Source organism: Rhinolophus ferrumequinum, chromosome 14, assembly GCF_004115265.2.
Source record: "Rhinolophus ferrumequinum isolate MPI-CBG mRhiFer1 chromosome 14, mRhiFer1_v1.p, whole genome shotgun sequence".
Classification (NCBI taxonomy): Eukaryota; Metazoa; Chordata; class Mammalia; order Chiroptera; family Rhinolophidae; genus Rhinolophus; species Rhinolophus ferrumequinum.
In genome coordinates, this window is record NC_046297.1 from 47,123,523 (window position 1) to 47,145,891 (window position 22,369).

The 22,369-nt window shown below is 40.6% G+C and overlaps 1 protein-coding gene across 2 annotated transcripts in view; it reads left to right on the forward strand.

The window, feature by feature from the left end:
- The first annotated feature begins 9,570 nt into the window (after positions 1-9,570).
- The window catches only part of OXR1 (oxidation resistance 1), a 452,988-nt gene continuing 440,189 nt past the window's right edge, over positions 9,571-22,369 (forward strand). For both annotated transcript variants that reach the window (XM_033126004.1, XM_033126006.1), the window contains exon 1: positions 9,571-9,755. The gene's annotated coding sequence lies outside the window, so the exon portion shown is untranslated. The remainder of the gene's footprint in view (positions 9,756-22,369) is intronic.

Sequence of the window (22,369 nt, forward strand, 5' to 3'; positions counted from 1 at the left end):
TTCTACTTTGAAAGCATTCATGACAATGTCAGGGAGTTAATAACAGTTACTGAATATCTCTATTCCAACTCTTCACTCAGGGAGGGGGGAATGAAGCACAGAATGGGTTTGAGAAACCAAAGAGTTCCTTGTGATATCAACTTAGCATAGAATTTCTATTTAGCACCTGCCAGTGGATCACAATGGCACTCTGAGTTAGAATTAGAATGCAGCAATCCCCAGAAAGATATGGGTACTTCCCTTTTCCAAGATAAAGTCACCTTGGTAAATAACTGCAGGTCTTTTGTGGGAAGACTAGGAGAAAGAATCAAGTATCTACGTGTAATTCAGGATCCCTCTCTGAGTGTATCCAGACTCCGGTGCTGCAGGTCAGGTCTGGAAATTAGGTGGGGAGCCATGATTCTCTATTGTGATGGTTTAAGTCAGGTCTATTTTTCACCACCACAAAAGTTACCTTGGTTGTATAGGTTAAATAGGACCTTAGTGTGATACCCAGGTGTTCTAGTACTAAGGAGCCCGTGATCTTCTAGCCACTTCCAAGGGTCTCTGTGGATCACACTTTGTATAACCATTTTAGCCTTATCACCCATTATGATAATCACCCACCTTGACTCTGGTGGTTAAGTTGCTACCTGGCCTCTCCCACACTGATAATCTTTTATTTCTGTTAAATCCTAGAAACCATTTCAATATCTGCATCTCCCATCTTCATTCATGGCCAAAGATGATAGTTAACACAGTAATTAGCATGTGATGTGAAAGACACGTCTTCAGAGTCTTCTCAGGGACCAATAGCTAGTGAGCAGTTGAGTCCATGATCTGTGATAATGCCACTCCAACATCCCTATCTTCATAACTTCTCAGATCCCTTTTATATTACACATAGAAATTTCTGGCATCTCCACTTCATTCAGTGTAGTCCATCATGAAGACCAGGATTTAGTTAACCAAAGGAACAAACTATTAGAAACTTTCCCAACTGTTCAGGCTAGTACATCACATGTAGACTCTCTCATAAGTATCCCCACATTGATAAATTATTTCCCTCTTTCTTCCCTGGGCTAGCAACCTCAGAATACACACACACACACACACACACACACACACACACACACACACACACACACACACACACACACCCTCCTGGTTTCTGCTGATGTAATTTTAAAATAGCCAGATATTGTATTCTTTAAGAAGGTTAATCTCCTATTTGGGTTGGCTTTATAATTTCCCCCACACCTCACCCCACTTTCTGGGCATGCTAGGATCTCACTCATGCTATAGGTTTAGACTATAGAAAGTTGGCAGAGTGGATGAAAGGAGAATATCACCTTTCAAGGCAACTCCCTTAGACTAGGTATCTATAGGTAAGGCAAAGAAAGGCATTTCTGCAGACATGTCAGGTTTGGTGGAATTTTGGGCTCAGGAAATATGGAGTAACTCTTCCAAGTGTCATCACTTATTTGTCATCATTTCAATTTTGGGATCATACAGTCTCCCAATCAATCCCTTTGTTTTCAGGCCATGAATTCACACTAAATTGTGACTCATTAGGTTAGGTACAATTGAGTATGAATTTTAACTAACAATTCAGGGGCTATAGATTAGGTTCCATATCTGATATTTTAATGTATAAGTCCATCAGCTATATATCAGTGTTTTTGCTAGAACCATTATGGAAATTGTGTTTCTATCAAACTATGCCTTGAGCTAAGAATTTAAATTCCTAAACCTTTTGTTTTGTTTTATTATGCTCTTCAATACAGTTTTGCATAGTGAGTCCATCCCACTTGCTTCACATCTCTCATTCCCACCACACTATGTCATGGCAAGAGCCATTTGGATCCCCAATGTTGCACTTCCATCAAGCACTTCATTTCATTTAACCAGGGCACGTAATTTATGTAACCCCGGGGTTATAATGTGGATAGTGCTTCTGCAGTGACCATTGTGAACTTTAGTATCTCACTCCATTCAAACCCAACCTGGTTAGCTAATAGATCCCAGATTTCTTTTCTTAATGGCTTTCAAGCACTTTTCGCATCAAATTCTGTATAATTCACCGTTCAAAAGAAGATAGAAGATAGAAGAAACCTCATTTATTATCTATGGAGAAGAAATTATGCAAAAAACTAGTACTTACAAAAATTTTTAGAATAGTTACAGGAACAGGCTATATATTGAGTTTCTGAGAAGGATTTTCAGAATAACTCCACAGGAAAGGCTGACCAGGAGAGCAGTTTCCTCTACTACAAGGCAGGTACAGTTTCATACACTGTGGCAACTGCCAGCTCCAGAATCACACCACTGTAGCTGGCATCATGTTACTGTCAGAACACTGAGCTGTTATCCCAGGATCAGGAACACACTGCCATATCTGCAACTGCTGTACCAGCAAGTCTCAAGTTCATCATATCTCTTCTAAGTACTCAGTTCCAATTTCAGTCTAATAGGTGATTCTTGTGGGTGGAGCCTAAATTATAACTGGGACTCTCACTGCAAGGATGTTTGGGACAGGTGGATTTTAACCCTTCAACTTGTGCCTACAGTGACACCTCTAGAAAGCGATCTGATCATATGATGAGCTGACCATTTGGAACAACATCTGTGAGGTTGGGTAAAGCACCTAACATAGTGCCTGGCATGCAGTACGTGCTCAATAAAGGTTCCTACTTGTTTTTTTAGTCTCAGTTTAAACACCATTTCCTTAGGCCATTTCTGTCTATCTAGACTAGGCTAAATTCTCTAGTCGTATGCTCCCTGAGCTTCTACAATTGTTCAAGTCCTACCTCAATTGTTATTACACTATAACAGCTCCGTGAAAGCAGGAACCAAGCCTATGTTTTTGTAATACAGCACCACCAGGGCCTAGCGTGGTGCTTGGCTAATAACAGGCTCACAATAAATGATTATCAATTAAAAAATTGATTTGACATAAGCTCTGTCTCATTCTCTTATTTTTGTAATAGCCTATTTATTATTGTCTGTTAAAGGGAAGAAACAAATTTCCATGTTTCCTGGTTGCATAATACCTTATTAAACTAACTAGTACATGGTTAAGAGAATTTCTTTTGTAAATCAATCTAGCTTCTTTTTAGCAATTTGAGCTGAAATATCAAAATGAGATCCCTACAATGAAGTGTTAAAACATTTCATGTATATACATGTAGAATGGCCTAATTCCTGGTTCTTGACTGTTCTAATTTCCCAGAACCAGCTATACATAGTATCTTGGTGATAACTTTATCAGAATAACAAACTCTTAGGTCAGATTCGTCATGGTTTCAATTGCACTTTTGTTTTTGCAGTTTGGATTGATGTCATCAGCGCTGGTATTACATGGTAGTATGGTCAATATGGAGGGAAGCCTGAAAGGAAGATAGTCAAATATTTATTTTGTTTTTTGGAGTCAAGATAAGAAAATGATTAAGAGACTGAGTTTGCATCTGGGTCTCTTCATTTGCTATCTTTATAGACAAATTACCATATTTCATCAAATCTAAAACAACGATGTGATGAAGAAAGAAAGATGCATCCCAATATCATAAAGTTAAAAGGTGGACTATTTAATCTTAGAATTGATGAAATATAGTACTCAGTCCATCGACCTTTAGCTTTATAGTCTCACCAGCTAGATTTCTTCCTGGCTCACAACTATCTGCTTCACCCATCTCCATCTGCCCCATTCTCTGGGAATGGCTGGACTAGAAAATGTGGGACCCAGGGACCATTTTTCTGCTAGATGATCTTGCCTGATGCTCATAGTTAATTGGTCTAAGATGGGCACCTAATCCAAGCTGGTTGGATCATGGTTTTTCCCTGGGAATTTGTGTTTACTAAATTAGAATTTTTTTCCTGTATTTTAAAATGTACTTTTAAATTTTGGAATCATTTTAGGGTTATGGGAAAGTGTAAAGGTAGTACAGAGATGGTCCTTTATATCGTTCACCTAGTATCCCCCATGTTTACCGTCTTATATTTGTCAAAACAAAGAAATTAAGATCGATTCATTATTATTAACTAAATTCTAGATTCAAATAATTATTTCACTAATTCCCTCTTTCTGTTCCAGGATCCAATCCAGGGTACAACACTGGATTTGGTTGTCATGTCTGTTTGGTCTCCTTTGGTCTGTGACAGTTTCTTATTCTTTCTTTGTTTTCTTGACTGTCAGTTTTGAGGCGTACTGGTCAGGTATTTTGTATAATACCCTTCAATTTAGGTTTGTCTGATATTTTTCTCATGATTGGACTAGAATTGTAGTTTTCTTGGAAATACTTCCATGGAGATAAGGTGCCCTTATCACACTTTATCAGGAAGTAAAAGATATGACATCATTAATGATGTTAACTTGCATCTCTTGGTTAAGGTGCTGTCTGCCAAGATTCCCCTCAGTAAAGTTACAGTTTTTCCTTTTAAATACTCTATTCTTTAGAAGCAAGTAATAATTTCTTGGGAATTTGTTTTATTAGTTTCAGGTGTACAAAATAACATAATGAGTAGACATTTACACCCCTCAGAAAGCAAGTCTACTACCCATCTGATACCATAATAGCTTATTACAATACCACTGACTATATATTCCCTACACTGTACTTTACATCCCATGTCTCTGGGAATTTTTAAGCCAAAGCATATGGAACAGATTCAGTCTTTACTTAATGGAGGGAAGCTTAGACTATGCAGATTGTAGAGGAAGCTTGCCTGCAAGGTGGGAAAATAAAGCTGACACAGAAAGAGACTTTGATCAGAAATGGAAAGAATCATGAGTGTTTCCAGGAGACTCAGAATAGACCCCTGCCTTCTGGAAGTTATGTTTTGCAGCATTATTATGCCAGAAAAATCTCCCTTTTCATTAAAATCAGCTTAGGTTGGGTTTCTATATGGACTACCAAAAAGACATAAGTAACATATTACCTCACTGGATTTCTATGAGAATTAAATAATAAATGGTATGCAAAGTGAGTGCCTACCACAGAATGAGACACATAGAAGTACTGATAAATGTTGGATGTTATTATTATTATTATTATTATTATTATTAATTGATGTTGACTAGTATTTTGAATTCATTATATTCAAATGTATTATGGAAATACATTAATGGTCAGGAATTATTTGATAATACTTAAGGATCTGAGATCCAACATTAAAAGCATTTGTTATTATGGCATTGGATTCATTGAGAAGTGAAAAGGGTTGCAGCTATATCAAGACCTTGCTGCTTTTTCAATAACTAAGTCATGTTTGTGTTAGAGGGCAGAAAAGAGCAGCCTGATGTTTGAAGTACACAATTATCCACATTCTTCTTTCCCGAGGAAAGGGCCATCAGAGCTCAGTCTTTTAGGCAAGAAGCATCTTTGATTCACAAATACTATAAGCATCCGTAATGTCCCATGACTATTACCTAGAGCAGTGTTAGCTTTCAAGTGCAGAGAGGGGGAAATGAACATTTATATCTTTAGTGCATATTATTAGTTGATCTCTTATGACATTTATCTATCATCATTTCATGAAAGAATAATTTAGGCATTAGTGGCTTTGAACTACTCCCATTTAATTCTGCATATTTTTTTTTTAATATTGAGAAAAATATCAGCTATCAAGAAGACAAGGGTTTAATAGCTCTTCAAAGAAACCATCTATACATTTGCTTTTCTCCTGAAGAACTTAACTATGAATTAATTTAGTGATGATTTTCTAAAATCAAATTTAGTATGAAAGAAGTGTAATGGAGAGGTAACCCAGAGCCCTAGTGTCTAAAATGGGCTGCCTCTAAGTAATAGAAGCAGAATGTGCTCAGTGGTCAGTGCCAATATCTGAAAAAAGTAGAGATGCTTGGCAGTGTGGTACAGATCGCACTGAAAGAATTTCAAGTTACAGAAGTTTGGGAAGAAAATGTAAAAGAGGGAAGAAGCGGCAATACAGAGCTCTCCTGAGACAAAGTGGTGAAATGCCATCCTACCCCCAGCAGTAGCGCCTTCCTGAAACCACGGGACTTAATGCTAGTCCCATGAGCCCTCTTGTTTCAAATCTAAATATTCAGCTTCCCCTTATAATCCACAAGTGCTTCAGCAAAAACCTATGGAACACTGAGGAAGATACAAATACACACGTATTTAAATTTTCCACAGTTCTAATCCTCCATGAACTTGCAGTTAGGGTGGGGAATAGGGTATATATAGATCACTTAAACAAATGGAAAAGTGATGTAAAGGAAGGACAAAACAAAAACAGAAACAAAAAACTGCAGAGGTGGGATAAAGGAGAAGAACTAGGAAAATAAAAGAGGAATAACCAGGTGTGTGGATTAAGGTGTGGTGTGACAAACACTGAGTGAGGAATTCCTGGAAGACCATTTGCAAAGAAGTCCATGAGGAATAAAATTAAGGAAAACATCTTGGATTTGATCATTTTAATATAACTAAAAATACAGTTTAAGTGAAGTGATTCATGGATTCTATTTCTTCATAAACAAATATTAAAAGAGTTAACAAGTAAATTGCTTGGAGTTGGGGATAAGTATAGAGAAAAGGAGTGATAATCATTTATTTAAATAACTCGAGCAGTGATCCATATGAAAGATACAATATATTTACTATAAGAAGAGCAGTATTTCCCCCTTATGTGTTCAGCATTGTAGGCAAAAGAGGAAAAGCCCACTTTTATTATTAAGAAATGGTTTACATAATGATCAGATATGTGAAATCAAAAAAGAAAGAATGAGCTTTAAAAATATGGAAAATATCTTTTTCCTGTAGAGACAGATCGTGGGCTGGAGGCCTCAGCTAACTGAAGCCTGGTTCATCAGAAGACTCTAATGAATGGTACCCCTTTGGAAGTTACCAGGGCCCTGAAATAAAGATGAAAAGGCAACAGAGAGTTGCCTAACTGCTACCCTTAGGCAGGCAAATCAAAGCATCTGAGCCTAAAAAGAGACAGGAAAAATCACTTCCTGTTATTTGCTCATTCCTAAATAACTCAGACCAACAGATATCCCACCAGGGGCTTCTGTCCTTTCTGACTATGGGGAAACAGGCCAGCCCATGGCTGTGGTGGATATCTATTATTTCTACCTTGAAAGAATCCTGTATCCCTTCTTCCGCTGACTGGATACTCTCTCCTTTTGAGGTTTCTTCCCCCAGAGGATGCACAAGGTTATGTGTGTAACCCAGGACAGCCAACCAGAGTCCTTTTTCAAAGATTGATCTATTCATCAAAGCAGGATGCTTGCTTTCTCTGTAAGATCAAAAACTTTGTCATCTGTGTAGTGCTGAAACTGCACTATGGACACAGTCTGATGGAGAATGAAACCAACACAGAAGGCAAATGAGAGAGAGAGAGAAACATACTGTCATGTTGTTAAGCTGTGGATTAGCCCTGCCACACCTTGTGAGCTGCTTGGCCCCAATGCATTTTCTTTGTTTGATTAAGTTAGAGTTGAGCTTCTGTCATTTGCTATTAAGAGTCCTGAATGGAATATGTTTTCAAACTACATGTTTAGGTAGGAAATAAAAAGTCGAAACTTTGAAATCAAACTGCCTGTTTCATGATGATGCCTAGTGTACATGCTGTAGCATGAAGATGTTCAGGCAGTCAAAAACAGTTTAAGATTAATTACTGAGAAAGGAATAAGGAAAACAACTGGGATGAAAGATAAAAGTATATTTTTCATCTTCTTTCACTACCTACAGAAAGGAATGGGTGATTTGTGTTGATACCCTAAGGAAATTCCATTTTGATCTCCCCAAATGAATAGTTTATGGAAATTTACAACAATAGTGTTGTCATTACAAAGTGGTTCTAGTCCTGGAGATGACAGCTATTGAAGACACACTAAAGAAAAAAAGAATCAAGGAGCTGGAGACTAGCAAGTAAAAGATCAAACATTAATTGATCACCTATTTGGGGCTGGATGTGGCACCAAATTGTAAGTGGGGAAGGAAGGAGGCAACTTAGGAGGGAGAACAGCTCGACCCAAATAGACACATATCACTACAGTTCTGTGAAAAAGCACACCTACGTTATTTAGTAGGTTTAGCAAAACCTCACTAATTTGTAACAATGGTAAAATAATGTAGCTTTAGCAAATAATCTGAACTGTGATATATTATAAAATACAATCCAGGTGAATGCATCGCTCTTAGAAGATTCTCAGTAAATTCTCTCTGAATGAATAAAACTGAAACAGTCACTTTCAAGAGAATACACAATATCTAAGCTGTGAATGCCCACAAAGAAAGTAAGGGAAAGAATAATGGAGAATAGTACTTGTAATTGGCATTTTTCAATTATTAGTACTCAACAGATAATGATTCCTAAATTTCTCCAGCCCTTATTTCAGGTAAATTTATTGATTCAGGAGAATAGGTTGTGTGGAAACCATGTTAAGTTTCTAGTCTGGCAGACTTTGGGTTCAACACTATAGTATTGTTCCAGGGAAGAGATAAATGCCTCTCAACTTCAAGGTCCTCATCTGTCAAACGGAAATACTGATTCTCTTATGGAGTGGTTGTGAAGAATGAATTAAATAAAATGGGAATTTCACCCAGGAAACATCTGTACACTTCAAGATGGAAATTTTCAAAAATAGATTATCAGGAATTAAGGTAGAATATATTGAAAATTAACGGGGGAATAATTTGCAGGTGCGGTGAGAGACCATGAGTCTGAAAGGCTGGATGCTCAGGAGACCCAGGATACATCTGGGCCCTAATTTGGCAATAGGACACACCCCTTGTTCCGCACGGTTACCAAACCGCCAATTTCCAGTTCAAAGATCTCACCATCTACCCATCTCCAGTTTGCTCCTTTTCCTTGTTGCAATTTAAAGCCTGGTGGGAAGAGGAAGGGTGGAGGTCGGACGTGGGGGGAAGTAACACTTCAGATAACAAGATCACCAAGGTCAGGGTGGGTGTCGGCGAACTAGGCAAAATCTTGCAGAATGAGGGGTCATAAACGTCCAGAAAAGAATTCTACATTTTAGGAGCTCTTTCCAGAGTCCCCTTCAGTGCGCCTCACACCGCCCTTTGGCTTCCCTCTTTGGGCTGTTGAACATCGCCTTTTCCTCCCCTCCCTTCCAGCAAATCCAATCATCCCCCAAACTTTTATTTTTCAACAGAAGTCTGAATTAATTTCGTTGTGGCGCAGCTTGTACATCGCATTAACCCAACTTTCCTCCGTTTCTTTGGCGAGAACCTGAAATCTGGGGTGCCCGAAAGAGGGAGCCCGGAATCCGGGCAGCCTCAGGCTCAGTTCCGGCGAAACCCGCGGGTCCCTGCGAGGGAGGCGCCGTTTCCCCCCGGTTTGGGTGCAGAGAGCGGGCAGAGACCTAGCGGGACGCGCGTTCTGGTACGGGACCCCCGAGCAGGGGCCTGGGGGCGGGGGGTGTCGCTTTAAGTCCTAGCCTAGGCTTCCACAAGAGCTATTTTTAGCGGCGTCCCCCTTCCCCAGCCTCCAGCGTGGTAGACTCTGGCCAGCAGCAGCAGCTCGGCGGCTCCTTTCGGTCTCCCCCGCCGATGCTGGCTCTTGGTATCGTCCACGCGGGCAGGCCCGGGAACTGAGCATGTGTGGAAGCGCTCGGCGGCCTCGGCGGCGGCGGGGGCAGAGCTGGGCTGCGTCAGCCGGAGCCCATTCACCGCGCGGCCGCAGGAGCGCAGCGCCGGCGCCGCGCCGCCCAGCCCCGCCGAGAGGGGCGCACTCGCCGTCGCGGGGCCCTCCGCCGCTCTCCGTAGCCCCCTCCTGGCGACCCGCAAGTAAGTTTGTGAGGCGGTGGGGCGAGGGCTTGGAGCCCCGGAGAACTCAGGTTAGCAGGCGGGAGGCGCGGCTAGCGCCCGGGAGAGCTGGCTGCCTGGCTGCTGTCCCCTGTGCCTGGCGCCTCGGCGAGCTTCTTGGCCAATTTGAAAGCGGTGGCCACCGGGATCTGGAGCAGAGGGGATCGGCAAAGCAGGACTGAAATGGCTTTGGCGGGGGTCGAGGGGGACGACTTGGAGAGAGTGAAGGACCGCGCGGCGAGAGAGGACTCGGCAGGCCGGGCGCGGGCTGGTGCGGGATGGGGAGACCGGGATGGGGATGCGGGCGCCCTGCCGCGAACAGCCGCAGAGGGAAGCGGGGTGTCTCCGCGGGGTAGGGTGGGAGCGGCCTGAGACCTCAGTATGGGGAGGGGGATACAGTAGAGCGTGACCATGTCCTGGCTGGAGTGGCAGGAGGGAAGATGGATGGAAAGTGGGGCGTGTGGAAAGCGGATTTGAACGGGAGCAAGGGACGCCGGTGGAAGGGACATGGGCTTCGGAAAACGAGTGGACTCGGATAATTTGGGGAATCAGTACCAGGTCAGGGTGATATAATGATGGAGAGAGACAGCCTTGAATCGAGGTCTTCGGAGGGAGCACTCGAGGGCACATGTTGGTAACCGGCTGGAGAGAGGATGGGTGCAGAAAGTGGCCTGGAAGGGCCAGCTGGAAAACCGCTGAGGGATTTGGGGAGGAATGGAGCGGTGCAGAGACCGGCCAGGGGCACGGCTGCTGGTGGGGCCGAAAGGCTCAGGAAAGGGTTGGAGGCGACGTGCGGCCCCCTGAATAGTGACTTAGTAGCGGTTCTCTGAGATTCACATGCACCCCAAGCTCCTTTTCCATCCCCTACATGGCTTGGTCGCCGGGAGGTTCGCCCGAGGCAAGCTTGTGGGAGATTTGGAATGATTAGGCAGCGGGGAAGGTAGTCACTGGGAGCTGCCGGGGCTTCAGTAAGTGGTTCCCGGCACACTCCGGGTGCAATGTAGGGTCTAAATGTGTGTGTTTTCAGCTGGGCAGGGGGAGTAGTGTCTGTTCTAGGCGACTGGAGTCCGTGGTCTCTCCCGGGAGGTGCGGTGTTTGGGGCTGGGAAGTCAGGCAGAAGTCTGCAGCGTGCAACTCGCAGCGGGGCGTGTGAGTGTGCGAGTGTGCGCGCGCGTGTGTGCGTATTGCCGGCCCGGGATCTGGTGTGTTGCTGCAGTCTGTCTCCATGACGAGGAGATCCAGGGCTGCACAGCAGGCACGGGGAGGGGATTAAGGGAAACGTGCTTTCCTACCTCTCTTCTACCTCCTTTTCCCAGGGTCACATTCTTTGCTCGTCCAATGATACTCCTTTCTAACCTCTCCCTGGCTCCCGCACACACCAAACCCAACGCCAGTCTTGTCCTCTGATTCCGCGTCGGTCCCTCCTCTGCCAGAGGGAATCCTAGGGGTCCCGGCAGTCTGACGGGCCCCGGAATCCACGGGTCCTTCTCTGGGGCGTCGCTCCCGGAGGTCGGCAGTTCACTCTGCTGCCCCTGCAGGTTGACGCGGTGATGTTGCCCCACGGACTCGGGAAGCGCGATGGCTCCAAATGACCAGTGGGGAGGATAAGCCCGGCAGAGTGACTAGCACGGATTCTCAGGAAGGGGGTCTCCCCCTAGATCCCCCACACGTAAATGTAATTTAAAAACGAAAAGACCAGATTAGTAGAATAAACAAGCAACAAGCTTTATGCAGCAAGCGTCTCTGACTAGGAAAGATTTCACCCGTCAACCGCCGGAAGGGAAGAAGCTTTTGCATACTGGATGGAAACTGGAGGGCGGCGCGGAGGAGCGGGAGTTGTCACCAAGTCTCAGGCTTCTCAGACTCCATCCGGCTTACTGTGTTGTCCTCGGTGCCATATTTTAAGCGAGACTTTACCAGATACAGGGAAATGAGGATGAAGGCAACTCGGGAAACCTGTGCGGTACACAGAAGAACTCAGAGAAGGGGTAGCGAGAACTGTACCTGCTATCTGCAGGTATCTAAGAGGGCTCTGAGATTGTGAGTGTGTAACCATCAGAAATAGTTCTGGACATCCCAAAGACAGGAGGGTGACTCAGGTGAAGGGGAGTGAAAACTTTAAAAAGTGATGAGGACCATGGTAGGGGTTGTCTTGCAGGGTGATCACTGATCACCCAGGGTGGAGGGACGCAGCAGAAAGGACAGGAAACTTTTAATGGCCAGGACACGCCCTCTTATTCTATGTAACACTGGCTGGCCCAGCTTCTAGTATAGTAACTATTGAAATGTACCTTTGGAACATGACCATGCTCCTGAACAGCTGTAAGGTGGAAAGTTTGAATAAAAAGGCTTTCGTGTCATTTTCTGCTTCTATTAATGTGTTTTTTCCCCATTGATTATTATTATTAGAATATGTGGTAAAGGTAAAATAAATTATTATTTTAACCATTCTGTTCCCTCCAAAAGTGCTGTTCAAATAAAACAATCTTATATGTTTGCCTATTTTTTTGGGGGGGGCGTGTCAAGGAGGAGGGATTATTTGGGCAAATTGTTTAGGGTGTCAAATAAAGGTAGTTAGACACCGGAAGCTCTGAGTGAGTGAAGGTAAAGGATTCACTTATAGAATGCTAAATTTAATGTGAAATGAGAAAATTCTTCTCTCCCCACCCTTGACCTCCTGCATTGGAAATACAAAGTATTGTAGTCCTAGTGATCGGATGCCTAATTTGACAGTTTTCCTAGAGGATTATTCCTAAACCTAGGTATGCCTTAGGAAATAGTCAGTGGCCTCTCTTATGCTTTAAAGTAGTAAAGGCATTTTAAAAAAGTGGTGAAATGGCTTGATGAGGCAGAATAATGATGGATAGAAATGTTAGTCAAAGTGGAGGGCACATCACTTTCTTACCTCCGTTATCTTACTGATAGTCTTGGAGAACAATCGTTCTCAGTGGGGTGATTTTGACCACCAGGGAACACTGGCAATGTCTGGAGAAGGTTTTTGGTTGTCACAACTTGGGGGAAGCGGTGCTCTGGCATCCTTTAGGCAGAGGCCAGGGATGTTGCTAACATTTTACAAGGCACTGGATAGTCCCCTACAACAAAGAATTATTTGGCCCCAAATGGCAGGAGTGCTGAAGTTGAGAAACTCTGGCTTAGAACAAGAAATGATTAGAATTAAAAGCAACTCCTGTTAGGATGCTTTCAAATATTCCTATTGGAAGACTATCTTGAAGATCAGGAGTAGTTAAGAGACTTTCTTTGCAAAATAGCCGTGTTCAAAAACACTTGTTTTAAGGAAATTAAACATGTTTTAGCAGAATGTCTTTTCAGCCTTCCAAAAAAAAAAAAAAAAAAACACCTGAAATATATTGGATATGTTTAAAATGACAGATTTTATAGTATGCATGTGAACTGAGTAAACATTTTTGATGAAAAGTTAAAACTGTTCAGCTTCAGTATTTTTCACTGAATTAGTTTGGTAATTGCTTTTTAAAATACATAGTTTTAAGTATAATTATTTTTTAAACAATAATTAATTTAAAAAATTATATCTACCGTGGTTCCCCAAAAATAAGACCTAGCCGGACCATCAGCTGTAATGTGTCTTTTGGAGCAAAAATTAATATAAGACCCAGTATTATATTATACCCGATATTATATTATACCCAGTCTTATATAATACCCGGTATTATGTTATGCTATATTATATTACATTATAATGTTATATTATACCAGGTCTTATGTTAAAATAAGGCTGGGTCTTATATTAATTTTTGCTCCAAAAGATGCATTAGAGCTGATGGTCCGGCTAGGTCTTATTTTCGGGGAAACACGGTAGTAAGTTCGTTCTTCACATAGTGAGAGATTAAACCGAATCAGAAAAAGAACTTTGATGAATATTTATTAGAAGCCTCATGAAATGTTCCAAAATGAAACCTTAGTATTTGTAGACATCTATGCAGGAAGGTAAGAATCCTGTATAATTTTCATGTATTTAGTTTCAATTTTAAATCAACAGCACGGCATGTATTGAGAAACAACCCTTTCTAGCCTGTAGTACAATACTCTGCCTAGAGAGGAGGTACAATAGCTTATATCCTTAAATGTAATAAGATCAGGGAACTGTTCTAACATCAATTGTATGTAGCAATTGAAGCACTTACTAGGTAAAGCTTTGTCATCACACTGAGGCCTAGTTGAAACTAGAGATTTGGTCAGTGTTTCTGCCCTCTCAGCGTTTCCCCGTCTTGTTGGTTGGTTTCAGAATTCTTTCTTCAGGCATCATCATTAGGGCTGCTGACTTCCCTTGTTCTAAATAACCATTCCCTCCATCCTTGGCCATCACTGTCCCTCAGCCCCTCAGGAATTCTCATAGCAGGAGAGACTTCATACTGCTAAGTCCCTGAGGCACCCAGTAACCTCTCCTTTTCTCCTGTGTATACAGACAGCTTTCTCCTGCTTCCAAGTGGAACAGATTTGTGTCTCTCTTGGAAAAAGGCAGTAGGAGAAACCTTGTTTTCCACAACGGCAACCTCAGTTTCTCTGCTTGCATCTTTGAATTGCTTTGTTCAATTGCCTATTCTTGCTGTCAGGAAGGCTTTGTCTTTCCCAAGGAACAGTGAAAGAACTGAGAAAAACAGAACTTCAGCTGGAGCAACACTCGTGTTGATAGAGCACCTATCATTGGATTATGTGAAAGCTCAAGAATATGACTTGAACCAACGAGAATCACATTTTATAAATTAAACAAGCATTTGCAAATTGAAAAGTAGCAATTTCTGGTAATTCTATGCTTAGTTTTTTTTTTTTTTGTTTTCTTTTTTTTGTTTTGTTTTGTTTTGAGGAATCTCCATGCTGTTTTCCATAGTGGTTGTACCAATTTACATTCCCACCAGCAATCCCTCTTCTGGGTATCTACACAAAAACATCTGAAAACATTTATCCATAAAGATATAAGTACCCCTATGTTCACTGCAGCCTTATTCATGGTGGCCCAGGCATGGAAACAACTGAAATGTGCTTTGATAGATGATGGGATAAAGAAAGTGTGGCACATATATACTATGGAATATTACTCATCCATAAGAAAAGATGAAATGCTGCCATTTGCGACAGCATGGACGGATCTTGAAATTATCATGCTAAGTGAAAAAAGTCAGAAAAAGTCGAGAACCATATGATTTCACTACTCATATGTGGGATATAAAACGGGAAGCAACAAAGGAACAAGACAAACAAAAACTCATAGACACAACAGCTTAGTGGTAACCAGACGGTAATGGGGCAGGGAGGTAGGGAAGGGTAAAGGGGATCAAATATATGGTGATGGAAGGAGAATTGACTCTGGGTGGCAAACACACAATGCAATATACAGATGATGTATTATAGAATTGTACACTTGAAACCTATATAATTTTATTAACTAATGTTACCCCAATAAATTTAATTTAAAAATAAAGTCATGAAAAACAAAAAAAATCCATGTAATATATATTTTAATACATGTCTGTGTGCAGAAAAAATAGTAACAGTTTCTGTTCTAGGCACTGGGACTCTTGAATTTGCCTGGCCGAGCTGTCTTGTGCATTGCAACTAGTTTGCAAAACCAAGTTCTCATTGAGAGAATATACATTTATTCCATGTCTGGCTCTAAAAGTCTATCTGTAAAAAGAGACACAAGACAGATAATTCATTTTCACGAAATTTGGAGCAGTTACATAGCCTGAGTCTTGAAAAATACTTCCAAACACAACTGGTGAAATGCAGAAGGCAGGAGAAACCATTGGGGGGAATAGTTACGTGGATTTCTCTATTAACTAGACGAGGAGGGAGTGAACAATTTGAGGTGAAAGGGGACAGTTCTTGTTTCTCTTTTCCTTTCTTTAGGAAATGGTTATTGATTTTGTTTGACATCTGAACAAGAGAGATGGTTTCCTTCCCTGCTGTTGTTACTTGTTGAATGGATGGATGTGTGCCCTTTTCCACGTCTGATAGACATGGAGTGGAAGGCAGTGAATGAGTTGGTTGGTACTGATGGTTAGAGAGAAGGAGAATGGCAAATCAGTTCTGTCCTAGTAATGTTTGCAACAGAGGCTTTGAACACGTAGTTTTTAAGATTGATCATACCATGTCATTATTTTGAGACTACTAGATCACAGAATGGATCATTTTTGCTGTTCTGAGTACTAGGTAATACCTGTGTTTCAAAATATCAGAGTATCCTTCTTGGGGGGGAATGAAATAATATGATGGCTCCTCTTACCTATAAATAAACTTGCTGGTCTCTGTGGCATGTAAATTATTGTCCCTGCTGGAAGAAGTGTGCTGCTGAGGGGAGGGAATTTTATCAAACCCTATATGTTGTCCTTGCTGAATTCACGAACAAGAACGACAAAGGCAAAGTTTTGAAACGTATGCTGTAGCAAAGAGTTACTGGTATTTATTTCATTTGAGCTGATTATTATTTAAGGAAGAGCAATAGCAGTGCAGGGAAAAAGCAGTCTTGCCTGTGGAAGGTTTTACTTTTGTTTAAAAATGTTTATTCATCTTAAGAAACAAATAACCCAGAACATTTCCTGAGGCTTTCAGCATTCTTTAATACATAGTGCATCTCTTCTGTCTTTGGAATATTCATTATGCGATGTCATTTGGAATCTGAATACTGGGTTAGGTTGGCTGATGCAGTCTCTTCTGATTTTTTCAATTTAGAGCTGTCTCTGTCCTCTTAAAGAAGATGGAAGAAATGGGAGCACCGTTTTGGGTACTGACAGCAGCCTGTTTTACACCAGCATATGCATGTTACTTGACATTGGTCTGGGGCCCTCAGTGAACAAAACATAGATCTCAGTCTTCTGGATTATGAAGCCTGATTTTAATGATGTCAATATAAAGTAGTGTTGTGATCAGGCTTAAAAATCAATCGGTGTGTTTGGAAAATGGTGATTGATGAGCCAGGACACTAACTACCCATCACAAGGAAAGAGGTACAGCAGCTCAGGGAGGATCAAGAGCTTTGCAGTAAAATCTGGAACTCTTACTTAGTGGTTGTGTGACTTTAGATGAGGTTTTTTGTTTGTTTGTTTTTAAGTTTATGAGCTCCAATTTCCTCATCTTTAACATAGAGATAATGTTTTTTCCTATATATTTCATTACTGGATTAGAGGAAATGTTTTCAAAACAGAGATGGCTATTAAACACTGATGGTGTTTATATGTCTTTCTAGTGCTAGAATTTAAATGGCTACTGTCCAAGAAGGGGGCCTAGAAGAATGGAGTCAGAAGGGCCATTGCTTAGCAAATTGAGATGAAAAAGGGCCATAGAGGTGGATCATAGGTTAGGAAGGAATTTTGGAGGTTGATATATTCTGATGTCCTCTTCTTCCTGATAAGATCTCAGGGATTTAGGATTATGAACTGATTTGCCCAAGGTCACGAGTCACTCTGCTTTATTGAAGCTGAGTCTCTGCACTTTTTCAGTCTCCATCCAGACTTTCTCCACCTGAAGAGCACACTTATTTTCTTATTGTTTTGTCTATTTATTTAAAAATGCTTATTTAGCTCAAGTTGTTATATTCCAGGCCTTCTATAGGCAAAAACAAGTCATCAATGGAATTTGTATAGGAGTTCAACTTAGGTGTTCACCTGAATGATCAAAATGGTCAAGCACAACTTAATTTTTTCATAATTGGGGTGAACATAAGTAGGGTTTTAGGTAAAGGTATCTAAAAAAAAAAAAATGCCACTATGACTAATGTCCTTTAACTGGGTTACATCTACTAATGATCAGAAAATTAGAGATTGGTCCTTGTGTATAATTCTGTTGCTAAGTTAGTAGTTTTGTTTTAAATCAATTCAGTGCTATTGCCATTGTGGTTTCTTGAAGAGTTTGAGAGTCCATAAAAGTTTAAAAACCTGTATGTGTTAGTGGTACTTTGCAAATTATAAAGTGTATTATGTATGCTGTCTTTTTTGTAACTTAGCTGCAGATATGTAATCAACTACAGTAATGAAGAGATAAAATTGGAAGCCAGGGAGATGGCACCTTTGAAAGAACATTCCCTTTAGAATCAGACAAACTTGAATTTAAATTTCTGTTTTTTTAGTAAGCAGCTGTGAAAACTTGGGCAAATTACTCGACTTTGCAGCTTCTCTTACGAGTATCTTTTGAGAATCACACCCACCAGGTTATGGGTGTGATTCTTCTGATGATTAAGTGAGATGGTAAGTAAAGATTTAGTGTGATGCCTGGCACCCTTCTTTGTCCTTGTACACTTTTAATACTACCACACTTGAGCTGCACCATTCATAGTGATCGTTCTTTCACTGTCAATAATCAGAAAATCTGATTTCAAGTGGCATGAGTTAAAACAAGAATAAAAGAGTCTTTATGACTGTGTAACGGAGTAGAAGAGGGAACTATAGCTCCAGGTAGGACCTGATTTAATGCTCAAACCTTGTGACCAGTTCCTTGTTTTCCCATTGCAGTTTCTTAGCTCCACTTCCTAAGTATTGGCTCCATCCTTGACAGGCTCTCTCCTCGGGATTCTAAGATTGCTGCCTGAAGCTTGCAGTTCTTCATAATCCCCAGGTTCAAATCTAATGAATGGGAGAGTGTTTCCAAAGTTCTTGCTGAAGAAAGAGGAGGCTGCTCTTTTGAGAAATCCCAGCAAATGTCCCCTTCACATCGCTCTGGCTCTAATCAAGTGAACAGCCTATTCTTCCACTCACAGTTGCCTGAAGGACGATACGTCCTGGTTGGGAAGTATGTGTTCCTGGGGGAAGATGGAGGATTGTTTTTTGGGGAAAGGAGGGTTGTATGATAGGCAGATAAACAAAAACAGGCCACCGAAGCACTTGTGTTATTATTTGTCCCCCTCCAAAAAAAGATGTTGGAGTCATGGGTAAAGTCTAGAGAATTCTTCCTTCTCCATTACTGAATGTATCTTTCTAGTGATTGATCGGAATCTTCATGATTAAAGGAAACCAATGCACGGTGTCTCTCTTCCTTCAGTATACATCATTAGACTGGCAGGGTAGACACTAGGATTCATGTTTTATTACAAATAAGTGTTTGTGAAAAGAGCACATTAGTACATTTTCTTACATTAGACACTTGGTTGTAGGATCACTATTTTCTCAAAAATGTCAGGAATAGCTGTCATTATATAAGTTATTATTATTTAATGTCCAATGATTTATTCCTTGGTTCATAGATGACCTACCTGGCTTCTGGCCTCACATCCGCCGACCAAATTGTGATGGACTTCAAGGCTACTAAGATCAATGCAACAAACAAATCTTTGCAAACTGCTACGCGTGGGCAGCTAACAAAATATTCTGGAACGGTTACTTTGTTAAATCTTTATATTTATTTAAGAATTCTACAATCCTCATTGGGGTTGATATACAGAAGTCTCCTAAAAGCAGTTGTTTTCTAAGATAAAATGTGGTCTTCCATTGTGAATTAATACATTAATGGACTAAGGATTCATGTGTTTTAAACTTTTTATATAGTTCATAGTGACAAGGTGTCACAAGCACATATTACACATTTAGCAGAAAAATGTTAACAGCCATGATAAAGGGCTTTGAGCAAAAAATGTTTTCTCCTGTTTTCACTCATTTAAATCATTTAGTAATATAAATAAATATAAGTGCCTTATTTTAAAATGTTTCAGAATGAGAAAATAAAGTTAACATATCCTTGGGTTTTTAAAACTAGCTTTCAGGCTACTGTAAAATCTAATCTACTTGTGATGAGTAAGGTGAGTATGTCAGGAAAGCAATTGGTTTTTTCATAGTTTCCAAAATGGAGGAAAACAATATTGACCACAATGCAGTTAAAGAGTGAAAAACTATACGAATCAGCTGGGCATTCCTTCCTGTTAGATCTGTTTAGAGCTTAGAGTCTTAAGAGGGCCACGGAAGTTTAAAGGTGCCCTTTTATACTACTGAGATCTTCACTGTTTACCAGCATGTTTTAAAATTTTCAAATGAGCAATCATACTGGTGAGTGTACAACAGAGGAAGAGTAATACCATTTTTAATTATCTGAACTATACGATGAACAACCAAGAAGGAAAAATAACCATTCTGGCACTACAGAAATATTCAGGAGTTTTAGGAAATTCTAGGGAGATTTCATTTTAACATGACGTTATAGACAGAGCTGCTGATTATGTTATTTATTAAGAGTCCTGTGTTTCATTGGCAGGTACACATCTGTCTGTCATGAAATATTATGGGGAGTTTTTTTGGGGGGTTATTGCAGTTATCAAAGTTCCTTAACTGAATTAAATAGAAACTCATTCTGGTTAATTGAAGCAGAAAGGAAGTCATTGGGTGGTTAAGGAGGAGTTCATGGAATCGAAGGAAAGGCTGAAGAATAAGGCCTTGGAAAGGATAGCCCACTGGTGGGATGAATCAACTCTAGTGTTTTCCATCATTGTGTGACTGTGCTCAAGACTTAGAATTGAGAGAGAAGGAGAGGAGGGGGGGAGAAAGGAAGGAAGGGAGGGGGGAAGGAAGGAAGGAAGGAAAGAAGGAAGGAAAGGAGGAAGGAGTGTATTCTGAGGAAGAACAGTGTATCTTGATTGACAGCCCACCTACACTGTGTTTAATGAGTCCAAGGAGTTACCCCAAAGCATAATCTGTAATCTGCTGCTCCTGGAAGAAGGGGAATAGATGATACTGTGCAGGCACACTCCACTGATGTCCACTACATAGATTCAGGAGGGAGAAATTTGCTTCAGTGGTGATGAATCACTAGAAAGAAAGAAGAAAAAGAAAACCCTAATTGTATTGTCTAAACAGTATCTATACAGAAGGCAAAAACACTGTTAGTTTCCTTAGGCTGCCCTAACAAATTACCACAAACTGGGTGGCTTAAGACAACAAATTTATTCTCAATTCTGGAGGCTAGAAGTCTGAAATCAAGGTATTTGCAGGGCCGTTCTCTCTTTGTAGACTCTAGGGGGAGAATCTCTTCCATGCTTTTCTCGTAGCTTCTGGTGCTGCCATGAATCCTTGGTATTCCTTGGTTTGTGGATGCATCACTCCAATCTCTGCCTCCATCATCACATGACATTCATTCTCCCCTGTGACTCTGACTTTATGTCTTCTAAGGACACTAGTTATTTTGGATTCAGGGTCTATCTTATTTCAGTAAGACCTCATATTAATGTAAACAATTACATCTATCATCATATTTCCAAACAAGGTCACAATGCCGAGGTTCCAGGAAGGACATGAAATTTGGGGAGACACGGTCCAAGCCAGTGCAAGTGTGATGTGGATAAAACCAACAACAAGCACATAGTTGGATCTAAAAAGTGGGGGAGGGTAATTTCCTGTTGTTCTATGTTATAAAACTATATCTGAAGTATCATGCCTGGTTTTAGGTGCCCCTTTCAGATGACCATGAGTCAACTAGAGAACTAGTGGAAAAACAATTTGCTCTTTAAGAACAGTTTTTTGTGTTTTTTTTTTTAAAAAACTATGGACCATAAACTTGGCAAAGATGAGTATAAGATAAACACAGTATGAGCCTCCAAATGTCAAAGGGTGTAGTCTTTGTTGCTTATTTGGAGAGAACTAGAACCTAGGGCTGGCTGGAAGTTTCGGGGAAGTCGATTTTTTTCTCACTATAAGCAAGAATGTTCTTAATGTGATTCAGGACAAGAATGAGCTACCTTGAGAATTAGTGAAAGCCCCATCTCTGGAAGAACTCGGCGGAAGCTAGACTGGTATTTATCATGCGTGGTGGAGAAGAGATTTCTGAATGTGAAGAGAGCTTAAATTAGATGACTGTGTAAAGTTCCATGTTCAAGATTATGTTCTAGGGATACATAGGACACTAGTGACCCCCAAAACATTTATTGAGCATCCAGCACAGTATTACATGCTGGTAGAAATAGAAGAAAACATGGCAGACATAGTCTCTAGCTATTGCATAGATAAATATTGCAGAAGTGTATTATAATAGTGAAGAACAATCTAGGATTTGGCATCGTATCTGGCTCAAAGCACAAAATCAATAACTGTTTCTTGAATTTATTTTGAATTAGTCTCCTTTATAAATATATACTCACGTTGTTTACCTGGAGTACTTACCTGTTCATTGTCAGCCCTGTCATGTTCATTCACCTGTTTCTTCATAGTCTGGTTATCTGGGATTACTTCCCTTAAATATCGTCCCTCTCTTTGTTTCATTTTTACCATCTTAAAAATAGGGTTGGAAGTGGGGGGTAATTTTTCTCCTTAATCTCTTTATTTTTCTCCTTAATCTCCTCTAGGCTGTATTTGCCAGCAAGGTAGCCCCAAAACTCTGAAGTTCGTGTATTAATATGAATGAGGGAACTTTGACTTAAGCAGTGTTTCTCAAAGTGTGAGACACTATGACTGATTTTATGCAAGGTGACTATGGGGGGTATATGGATATGTATTGAATTTAATTGAAAGGATTTTGAATCAGTTCTCTTTCAGTTTTTCTTATTAAGGCAAAGAAAGTTTCAGTCTGGTCCTAGTTTTTAACACTTCTTCAATATCCTTATAGCTTCCTTTTTAATAAAGAGTAGGCTTCAGATAGAAAGCTTTCAG